The sequence below is a fragment of the Phyllostomus discolor genome, chromosome X (assembly GCF_004126475.2).
Source record: "Phyllostomus discolor isolate MPI-MPIP mPhyDis1 chromosome X, mPhyDis1.pri.v3, whole genome shotgun sequence".
In the NCBI taxonomy this organism is placed as follows: Eukaryota; Metazoa; Chordata; class Mammalia; order Chiroptera; family Phyllostomidae; genus Phyllostomus; species Phyllostomus discolor.
Window position 1 is genome coordinate 87,656,180 of NC_050198.1, and position 11,350 is coordinate 87,667,529.

Here is an 11,350-nt window from a genome sequence, read left to right on the forward strand (position 1 = left end):
GCAAAGTTATCATTTAGAATTGAAGGGCAGATAAAATGCTTCCCAAAAAAAGGTAAAGCTAAAAGAGTTCATCATCACCATGGCCTTATTATATGAAATGTTAAAGGGACTTATTTAAGAAAAAGAAGATCAAAAGTACAAACATTAAAATGCTAATAAATTTACAACTATCAACAATTGAATCTAGACCTCCAGCCAAGATGGAGGCATAGGTAGACACACTGTGCCTCCTCACGCAACCAAAATAAGGTCAGCAACAATTTAGAAACAAGATAACCAGATCTGACAGAAAATTGAACTGTATGGAAGTCGGACAACCAAGGAGTTAAAATATACACATTTGTCCAGACTGGTAGGAGGGGCGGAGTCAGGCAGCCGGACAGAGAGAGGTCGCTGCACAAAAAGTGGTGGCACCAGGTGTGTAAGGCATCCTGAGCTCAAGACCACAGCGGGCCAGGCAGCTGGCAGACCCAGCGAGGCAGCGACTGTGAAGCGAGGCACTGCGCACAAGGCGCCTGGCTGTCTGGGCCACATTCTCGTGCAGATAAACCAGGCAAAATTGGGCAGTGAGACAGACTGCGCAACCCAGGGTCCCAGCACCTGGAAATAGAGCCTCAGGACACTGACTGAAAACACCTGTGGGAGTTGAGGTGCAGGGAGAGACTCCCAGCCTCACAGGAGAGTGCGTTGGAGAGACCCACAGGGTCCAGAATGTACACAAGCCCACTCACACGGAATCAGCACCAGAAAGGCCCTGTTAGTATGGGGGAAGCTGTGGAAGGGACTGAAATCCAATGGAGAGAGGGGCAAGCGCCATTGTTTTCTCTCGGACCCTGCCCCCACATAAATGTCACAACACAGCAACTGGGTTGTCCCGCCCTGGAGAACACCTAATGCTCCACCCCTCATGTGTAACAGGCATGACCAGACCAAAAAAAAAAAAAAAAAGGCTCAAATGGAAGTACAAATCAAAGCCCCATAGCCAATACTTTTAAGCAACCAAGAGATAGCAAACCAATCAGATGCACAGTTCAAAGCACTGTTGATGATCAGGATGCTCACAGAATTGGTTGAATTTGGTCACAAATTAGATGAAAAACAAATGAAGACTACAATAAGAGAAATAAAGGAAAATGCAGAGGGAACCAATAGTGATGGAAAGGAAACTGGGACTCATATCAATAGAGTGGACCAGAAGGAAGAAAGAAACAAACAAACAAACAGAAAAGAATGGAGAATTAAGAATTCAAGAAAATGAGGAGAAGCTTAGGAACCTCCAGGACATCTTTAAACATTCCAACATCTGAATTATAGGGGTACTGGAAAGGGAAGAGGAAGAGCAACAAGTGGAAAACTCACTTGAACAAATAATAAAGGACAATTTCCCTAATCTGGCAATGGAAATAGACTTCCAGAAAGTCCAGGAAGCTCCGAGTCCCAAAGAGGTTGGACCCAAGAAGGAACACACCAAGGCACATCATAATTACATTAGCCAAGGTAAAAATGGAGAGAATCCTAGCAGCAGCAAGAGATAAGGGGACAGTCACCTACAAAGGAGGTCCCATCAGACTTCCAGCTGATTTCTCAAAAGAGACCTTACAGGAAGAAGGGGCTGGAAAGAAATATTCTAAGTCATGAAAGGCAAGGACCTACTCCCATCATTGCTCTAGCCAGCAAAGCTTTCATTTAGAATGGAAGGGCAGATAAAGTGCTTCTCAGATAAGGTCAAGTTCAAGGAGTTCATCATCACCAAGCCCTTATTATATGAAATGTTAAAGGGACTTATCTAGAAAACGAAGATAAAAAACATGTATCGTAAAATGACAGCAAACTCACAATTATAACAACCATCCCAAAAAGAAAAACAAACTAAGCAATCAACTAGAGTAGAAACAGAACGACAGAAATGAAGATCACATGGAGGGTTAGCAACAGGGGAGTGGGAGGAGGAAAGAGGGGGAAAAGGTACAGAGAATAAGTAGCATAGATGGTATATAGAAAATAGACAGGGGGAGGGTAAGAATGGTATGGGAAATGTAGAAGCTAAAGAACTTAAGACACATGGACATGAACTAAAGGGGGGAAATGTGGGTGGGAGAGGTTGTACATGGTGGAGGGGAGTGAAGGGGGGAAATGGGACAACTGTACTAGCATAATCAATACAATATATTAAAAATGGAGAAACAAGGGGAGGAAAAAGAAAAAAATTGAATCTAAAACAACAAACTAAGCAAACAAGCAGAACAGAAACAGAATCATAGATATGGACATCATTTGGAGGATTATCAGTTGGGAGGGAGAAGGGGGAGAATGGGGGAAAAGGTGTAGGGATTAAGAAGTACAAATTGGTAGGTACAGGTTAGACAGCAAGATGTTAAGAGCAGTATAGGAAATGGAGTAGCCAAAGAATTCATATGTATGTCCCCGGACATGAAATAAGGGGGTATTGCTGGAGGGAATGGGGGTACCAGGTAGAGGGGGACAGAGGGAGAAAAACTATAGTAGCATAATCAATAAAATATATATTGTATATATATGAAGCCACTTTGAGACTGATAGGAGGGGCAGAGAGGCAGAACGGGCTGGTTGCACACTCATGTGTAGCAGACAAAAATTAGGAAGAATATCTCAGCTTCAGAGGTTCCCCATGAGGAATGTTGGGCCCCAGCCCAAATGAGACCCCTGAGGCCAGGATTCTAGTGTCAGGAAGTCCCCATAAGTTCTATATGTAAAAATCAGCAGGCATTGTGGCTAAGTGAGACTGAAGAGCTTCTGGAGTCCCAGGAAGTTGCTTTTAAATGAGCCATACACAGGCTTACTCCCTCTAAGCTCCAGCACTGGAGTAGCAGCTAGAAAGGCACTAGGGACATACAGGGTGGAGCTGATCTGTCTGGCATGAGGGAAATAGTTGGGGGGGAAGCTTTCTCCCAGACAGATGTGCCGGCACAGGCCATAGTCCCTTTGATAAACCCTCTCCACACAGAGCCAGCAGCGAGATGCCATATCTGAGTCTCCATCAACTTATCACTGTTAGCCCTGCCCTTGGGATTCCCTGAGACCCTGCCCCACCAAACTTTCAGATGCACCCAAGCTATTTTCATTGGATTTTCCATAGGAGTGTCCTGTCTTTGCTCATGCTTCAGACTTTCCTAATCTCTCAAACAAGAAGCATCTGGCCTGTGTTCCCATACCTCTTGCTAAGTGGCCCCAGACCTGGCACTAGCAGCAGTTACTTGGTTCACAGCTCAGCATCTCCTGGTTACCTCCAACTGCAGAACAAGAAGTAGCCATCTGCCAATCACTTTGCAGCTCATGCAGAATGGCCTTAGACAAGGCACAGGCAGCTGCTGAACTTGTGCTGCACCTACTTGTCCTGCACCTACCAGGAGACCCCAGAGCCAGTGCACCCAGTGAACAGATTCAGACCACATTGACACACCCTCCAAATACCTCCACAAGTGACACACTCAAGAAGTAAACTCAGTGGGCATCAGAACCTTGCTGAAGCAGGCCCTGCTCTGTGGGATGGGCCACCCTGCAGAGTTGATCCTTCACAATGGTCACAGTGAATCCTTGTGCCAGATGGGCTTAGGGGTAAATCCCTCCCATTGACATGCAAACAGCAATCAAGGCTCAGCTACAACTGGAAGGTACATACAATAGACACTGGGATGGTACACATGAGGTGCCCAAATTGAGTGAAAAGTGAGGCTGTGCCACTGGACTGTACAGGACACCATCATTCATTCTAGAAAGTCAGGGAAACATAGCAGCTCTACCTAACATCAGAAACAAACACAGGGAGGCTACCAAAATGAGGAGACAAAGAAAAATGCCCCAAATGAAAGAGAAAAACAAAATTCCAGAAAAAGAACTAAACAAAATGTACACAAGCAATCTAATGGATGTAGAGTTCAAAGCAAAGGTTATAAGGATGCTCAAAAAATTTAGTGAGGACCTCAACAACATAAAAATGATTCAGTCAGAAATGAAGGATACACTAATTGAAACAAAGAACAATTTACAGGGAAACAACAGTAGAATGGATGAAGCCAAAAATCACACCAATGATTTGGAACATAAAGAAACAACAAACAGCTCCAGCTGATGTGGCTCAGTGGATTGAGTGCCAGCCTGTGAACCACAGGGTCGCTGGTTCAATTCCCTGTCAGGGCACATGCCTGGGTTGACAGTCAAGTCCCCAGTGAGGGGCATGTAAGAAACAACCACACAGTGATGTGTCTCTCCCTCTTTTTCTCCCTACCTTCTCCTCTGTCTAAAAATAAATAAATAAAATCTTTAAGAAGTAAAGAAACCTCATGGACACAGACAACAGTTATGTGATTACCAAAGGGAAAAGTGGATGGGGTTAGGTATAAGAGGGTAAAGGAGGAATAAATGGTGACAGAAAGAGACTTGACATGGGATGGTGAACACACAATACAATGTACAGATAAAGTATTATAGATTCATACACCTGAAACCTATATAATTTTATTAACCAATGTTACCCCCATAAATATGAAAAATTAAATTAAATTAAAAAGCACATGCACACTCTCAAACACATAATGCAGTACAATCCCATTAGGATTTCAAACTCATTAATGAGAATGATACCTCTGATGAAAACCGTGATTACTTTTCACTAATACTTTCACACTGAGTGGTACAATCTCTATCCTCAGCCTAAATGGCTTTTCAGGTTGCTGAAGGGAGTTTTTCCTCATCATCTAAGTGAAATGCCAGGCTTATAATAACCACTGCCTGGAGACAGGAGCTAACAATCTATTACATTAAACCCTGAGAATCAATTAAACTACTTTATTAAATCAATGAGTCAAACTCTCTTCAAGGATCCTCTCTAAAGCACTAAAGTACAACCACAGTTTTCTTGGATATTCATTTATATCACCATTTTCCCTCCTTTTGTATTTTTCTGTATATCTGTTCATTTTCTATTTTGGCAAAAGATGCATGGTATATTTATTAGGTAAGCCAGGGAAGTGGCTATTAACAGAAGACCACTAAATACAAATTTGAGTGAAGATGAGAATCATATAGTGAGGATGGGAACAGGAAGAAAACACCAAAGAAGTTTTTAATTCTAAAAATAAATGATTAACAAATATTTAAAATACACCAAAATCTCACAAGACCTTATTTAAAGAAACAACGGAAGAAGAATAAATGAAGTCTCATGCCACATTACTGAATATGAAGACTCAATATTACACAAATGCTCATTTCCCCCTATTCTGTATACTAAACACAACTTTTAAAACAATTAAATTTACTGTGGAATTTAAAATTAATTATGTGCTTATCAGGGAAAATAAACATATGATCCTGCAAGAAAATTGTATAAAAGAAATAAATGATATTACCAAATAATTTTTAATATTTAAAAAAATGTATTCTATTTTCTTCCATTACCATTTAGTCCAGTTTTACCCTCCTCCCCCCAGCAATCACCACACTGTTGCCCATGTCCATGAGTCCTTTTTCCTTTTTGCTCAAACCCTCCACAGTCCACCCTCCCCCTCATAGCTGTTATCCTGCTCTGTATCTATGAGTCTGTTCCCATTTTCCTTGTTAGTTCAATTTGTTTATTAGATTCCACATATGAGTGAAATCATATGGCATTTGTCTTTCACCACCTGGCTTGTTTCACTTAGCATAATACTCTCCAGGTCCATCCATGCTGTCCCAAATGGTAAGATATCTGTCTTTCTTACAGCTGAGTATCATTCCATTATGTAAATGTACCACAGATTTTTTATCCACTCATCTACTGATGGACATTTGGGCTGTTTCCATTTCTTGGATATTGTTAATATCACTGCAATAAACATAAGGTTGCATATATTCTTTCAAATCAGTGTTCTGGGTTTCTTCAAATATATTCCCATAAGTGGAATCATTGGGTCATAAGGCAATTCCTTTTTTAATTTTGTGAGGAAATTGTTTCCATACTGTTTTCCACAGTGGCTGCACCAGTCTGCATTCCCACCAAAGGTGCATGAGGTTTCCCTTTTGTCCACATCCTCATCAGTGCTTGTTTGTTGATTTGATACATTCACTATTTCTTTAGTCACAGAAAGTTTTTTTTTTCTATTTCTACTGAACAGTAAATTTCATTCACATCCTAAAAATTAACCATTAGTTTTTGTGACATTAAATTAATGGGGAATATTTTAAGTTTATATAAGATTAAATAAATATCAGAATATGCAGTCTAGAACCTCTTTAGTATATACAATTTGTCCAGAAAATAAACCTCATATTTCTTAATTTGTTAGGATAGACATGAAGCTACATGTGTTGGTATTGGAGACCAGGGAGTCTAGCAACATTTTATTTAGATTTTTAACCAGTCCTTAAGCATTCCTTATTACCTCAAGTTCACTCATGCTTTTCTGTGGTACTTGGGGCCTTCAAGCAATATTTGCTTATGTTTGACAACAAAAGTTTAGCTCAATTCTTGTCATTATTCTCCTCTTTTGCTACTTAGAGTTCAGTTCTTTATGTTCTGATAAGTCATTTACCAATCTTCCACCCATGGCATAGCTTTCAAATTTTTGTTTATCTCTTGTGCTATAGTCTTTTCTCATGTTCTCTTTGTGGTTATGATTTATATTTGTCTTATTTATTTGTTGTTTTAATTGGATTTGGTGTGGCAGCATAGATAATGACATGTTTTCATGTGCCATTTTTAATAGCTTTTGTTGTAGGTAATTCATCCCCTCTAAGTGCAGGTATAGATTTCAGTGATTTTTAGTAAATTCACAAAGTTGTTCAACTGTCCCTACGATCCAGTTTTAGAACATTTCTATCACTCCAACAAGTTCCGTCATGTCCATGTGGAGTCAATGCCCACTCCTAGGCTGAGCCCCAGACAACCAGTGAACTCTTTTCTGACTCTATAAATTTATCTTTTCTTTTTTAAATTTTTTTTATTTATCTCTTAGAGAGAGGGGGAGAAAGGGAGAAAGAGAAGGACAAAAACATCAGTGTGGTTGCCTCTTGCACACCCCCAAGTGGGGACCTGGCCCACAACCTAGGCATGTGCCCTAACTGAGAATTGAACCTGTGATCTTTTAGTTCACAAACAGGTGCTCAATCCACTAAGCCATACCAGCCAGTGCTATAGATTTATCTTTTCTGGATATTGCATATAAAAATCATACAACATATAGTCTTTTACATTTGGCTTTTTCCACTTACTATTGTTTTTGAGGTTCATGTATGTTGTAAAATGTGTCAGCAGTTTCTTTCTTTGATGAATATATTGTATCATATAAATAAACCACATTTTGTTTGTCCTTTTACCAGTTGATATTTGGACTGATTCCAGTTTATAAGTGTTATTTAAAAATGATTCTATAAACATTCCCCCAAAAGTCTTCGTGGGAACATGTTTTTATCTCTTGAATCATTATATAGGAGTAGAATTGTTGTGTTGTGTGGTATGTTTATGATGAACTATTTAAGAAACTGTCAAACTGTTTTTAAAAGTGGCTGCAAGTTAACATTCCCACGAACAAGGTATGGCCATTTTAGTGGTATGTTGTTGTTTTTTAAATTTGTATTTGCATAATGAGTAATAATGTTATGAATTATTTTATGTACTTATTCATCATCCATATATCATTTGTTGCTGAATTTCCTATTTGAATCTTTTGCCCATTTCTTAATTGAATTATCTTATTTCTTATTTTTAAGAGTTCTTTAATTAATCATAATACCAGCCCTTCAACAGATAGATATATGATTTGCAAACATTTTTCTCTCAGTTTGTGGATTGTCTTTTCATTTTCTTAATGTTGTCTATTAAAGCACACAGGCTTTTATTTAAAGTCCAGTTCATAAACATAGTCTTTAACTGATCATGCATTTGGTATCATATTTAAGAATTTGCCTAATTCAGGGTCCCAAAGATTTTCTTCTAAAATTTTTATAGTTTTACCTCGTAAAACTATTTTGGTATGATAGATTTTTAATTGCTTTTGGGTATTGTGTGAGGTAATGATATATATTCATTTTTATATGCTATCCAATTGTCCCAGGACTATTTGGGACTATCATTCGCTATCAAATTGACTTGTCAACTTTGTCAAACATCAATTAACTGGAAATGTAATAGTATTTCAAGAATTTCAGTTCCATTCCATTAACTGATATGCCTGTTTGTACACCACTACTACACTGTCTTTGCTAGATTAACCTGATAGTAACTCTTGAATTGGGAAGTTTGAGCCCACCAACTTTGTTTTTCTTCAATATAATTTTGGTTATTCTGGGTCCCTTGCATTTCTGTCTGGATTTTAGGAATAGTTTGTCAATTTTTGTGAAAAAAAAAAAACAGCTGAGAATTTGATTGTAATGAATCTATAGATCAATTTGTCATCTTAATAATATTGGCTCCATGAACATGAACTGTCTCTCCACTTATTTAAATCTTCTTTAATTTCCCTCAACAATGTTTTATAGTTTTCAGTGTACATGATTTGTACTTCTATTGTCAAATTTGTTCCTAAGAATGTTTTCTTTTAGTGTTATTGTGAATAAATTTTTTTTCATAATTTTACATTTGGACTATTCATTGCCTTACATAAAATACTCTATGATAGTCATTCCCAGCTCTTTCATGTGAAATACTAATTACATGTTAGTGAGTAAAAATATACATAACTATGGTTTATAGGATCATTTGTAATAAATTCCATGCATCCACTCCCTAAAAAACCATGGCCCAGTGTTTAAGAATAACTTTCATATAAATAACTGGGTATCTAAACATGTTATTTTATAAAGCATAAGTATTGATTTCTAAATTTAGACCCAGATTTTCTGAATTTAGACTTTGTTGGTTTAATTCATGACAATCCACTTTTATTAGAAAATATAGTTAGAGCCCTGGCTGGTGTAGCTCAGTGGATTGAGCGCAGGCTGGGAACCAAAGTGTCACAGGTTCAATTCCCAGCCAGGGTACATGCCTGGGTTGTAGGCCATAACCCCCAGCAACCGCACATTGATGTTTCTCTCTCTTTCTCTCTATCTCCCTCCCTTCCCTCTCTAAAAATAAATAAATAAAATCTTAAAAAAAATTTTAAAAAGTATACACTTTAAAAAAAACAGAAAATATAGTTAGATTCCAGTTTTGATAAGTAGACAGGCTAAGAAATGGAAATATATCTGTGCAAGATTCCATAAATGTGGTTTTCACCCATGATAATAGAGTTCTTGTTACTACATAATATTACAAAACATTTTATACATCTGCATACAACTTATCAGTTAACTATGGCCACACTAATACTAGGTAGCAAACAACCATAAAATCTCAGTGGCTTATATAAACCATTTTTTTTTAGCTCATGACACTGTGAATCAACTAATCTAAGATGGACTCTGCTGGACAGGTCTGTCAATATTAGTTTTGCTTTTCATACATCTAGGGTTTGGTTTATCTGGGTTGAGCTCAGCTAGATAACTCTTCTTATCTTAGATGTGCTTTCTCACACACCTGGGGATTGGCTGAACTAGGCTGAGTTCTGCTGTGGTAGCAAATCTGCTCCAATTTTCTCTAATCTTCCTTTGGGATCCAGTGGGCTATTCTGAGCAGAAGAACCATGTTCTTCTGACAATAGCAGGGTCCAAGAGCAAATGGAAACATGCAAGCCTATTAAAGGCCTAGGTTTGGAACTGGCTCATGGTTACTTCCATGATTCTATTGTCCAAGAGAAATCATGAAGTCCTACCCAATCTTAAATTTGAGAGGACACTTCTGCAACATAAACATAAAGAAGGAATTTGAAGTAAATACAATCTACAACAAAACTTTAGAAATGACTGATTATTAACATTATAAAATCAACATGAATCAGGCATGATTATTCAAAGTCTTCAAAGTCTATTTGAAAGTCTTATGCTTAGGCCCTCTCAAAATGACCTTCAAGAATGCCTCATCATAGCCCTGGCTGGCGTAGCTCAGTGGATTGAGCATAGGCTGCGAACCAAAGTGTCATAGGTTCGATTCCCAGTCAGGGTACATGCCTGGGTTGCAGGCCATGACCCCCAGCAACCGTACATTGATGTTTCTCTCTCTCTCTCTCTCTCTCTCTCTTTCTCCCTCCCTTCCCTCTCTAAAATAAATAAAATCTTAAAAAAATAATGCCTCATCACAATACTATAATAACAATGTATGGTACTGGAAATATCAGGGGGGAGCACTTTGTGAAGTAAATGATTGTGTAACCACTATGCTGTACACCTGAAACTGATACAAAATAATACTGAATGTGAATTGTAATTGAAAATTAATTTTTAAAAAATGCCACCTCAGTGTCAGGGTCAGAGTCTACTGAAAATATCTTAATATCTGTGTCTTTGTTCTGCTTTCTACAATTTAAGTGAAAACATGCATTTCTAATACAGGGCTATATTGGTGTGCTGATCTACACAGTATGCCCTGAACTACGGACATTTATCTAAATAATGCTTTGGAATATCACAACTAATATATTTAAAACAAGTGACTTTGTTCTTTTGAAACTGTGCTTAAGCATCTGTTAGCCATTTGTACATTGCTCCCTCTGATTATTATCCTGCCCTAATGGATCTATGTTTCAACACTCCCTAAGCCTCTTGTGTTGAGGAGACTCTGAGTGGGATGTTCAGCAGTTGGTATGATTCCTAGTTGGCAAGATTCCAAATAACCACTAAATGGTAGAAAAATATCTCAGTGTATTACAAAAAGAAAAAAATATTTGACATATAATTAGACTGTACTTATTTAGTAAATTATAATGGGAGCAGAGGGAAATTGCATTTTGAACAAATATATCAAGAAGCTAGTATTTTATTCTAATTTGTAGTTTGACTATGGGTTTCCACTCAACAGTGACTAAGATATTATTTCATTCAGTGAACTCTAAATATAGAAAAAAGTAACAAAACTGGAACCCAATGACAGAAATTTGAAATTTCCTACAAATCTTCTCTTAGTCAAAAACCTATATTTCATAATCTGAAACCACAAAATAAGTCACATGACACCCAGATAAAATCATATCTATAGAATGCAATGAAACCTAAGACAATCATAAGTTTGGGTTATAATTAGATATATGTTTGGATAAGAACAAGTGCAAGTCCTCATCTATTCACAAATTTGTTGATCCACTAGGGAACTGACCCTAGCTACTTTTGAGTAGCTTCCCACTAGGGAACTGATGCTAGCTAAAATCAACTAATTGTAACAACTGTTTATTGGGTCTTCACTACTTACAAGGCTGGTGATAAGTGCTATTTACATCCAGACATGGTTGTGGAAGATCCAAATCTA

General features: G+C 37.9%; 1 long non-coding RNA gene across 1 annotated transcript; it reads right to left on the minus strand.

Annotated features, from left to right (window-relative positions):
* Positions 1 to 3,574: 3,574 nt before the first annotated feature.
* Positions 3,575 to 10,316, minus strand: LOC118498532. The gene is made up of 3 exons (XR_004901015.1): positions 10,215 to 10,316; positions 8,738 to 8,740; positions 3,575 to 3,587 (listed from the first exon to the last, which is right to left on the minus strand). It is a non-coding gene; the product is annotated as an uncharacterized LOC118498532 (long non-coding RNA).
* Positions 10,317 to 11,350: the final 1,034 nt, after the last annotated feature.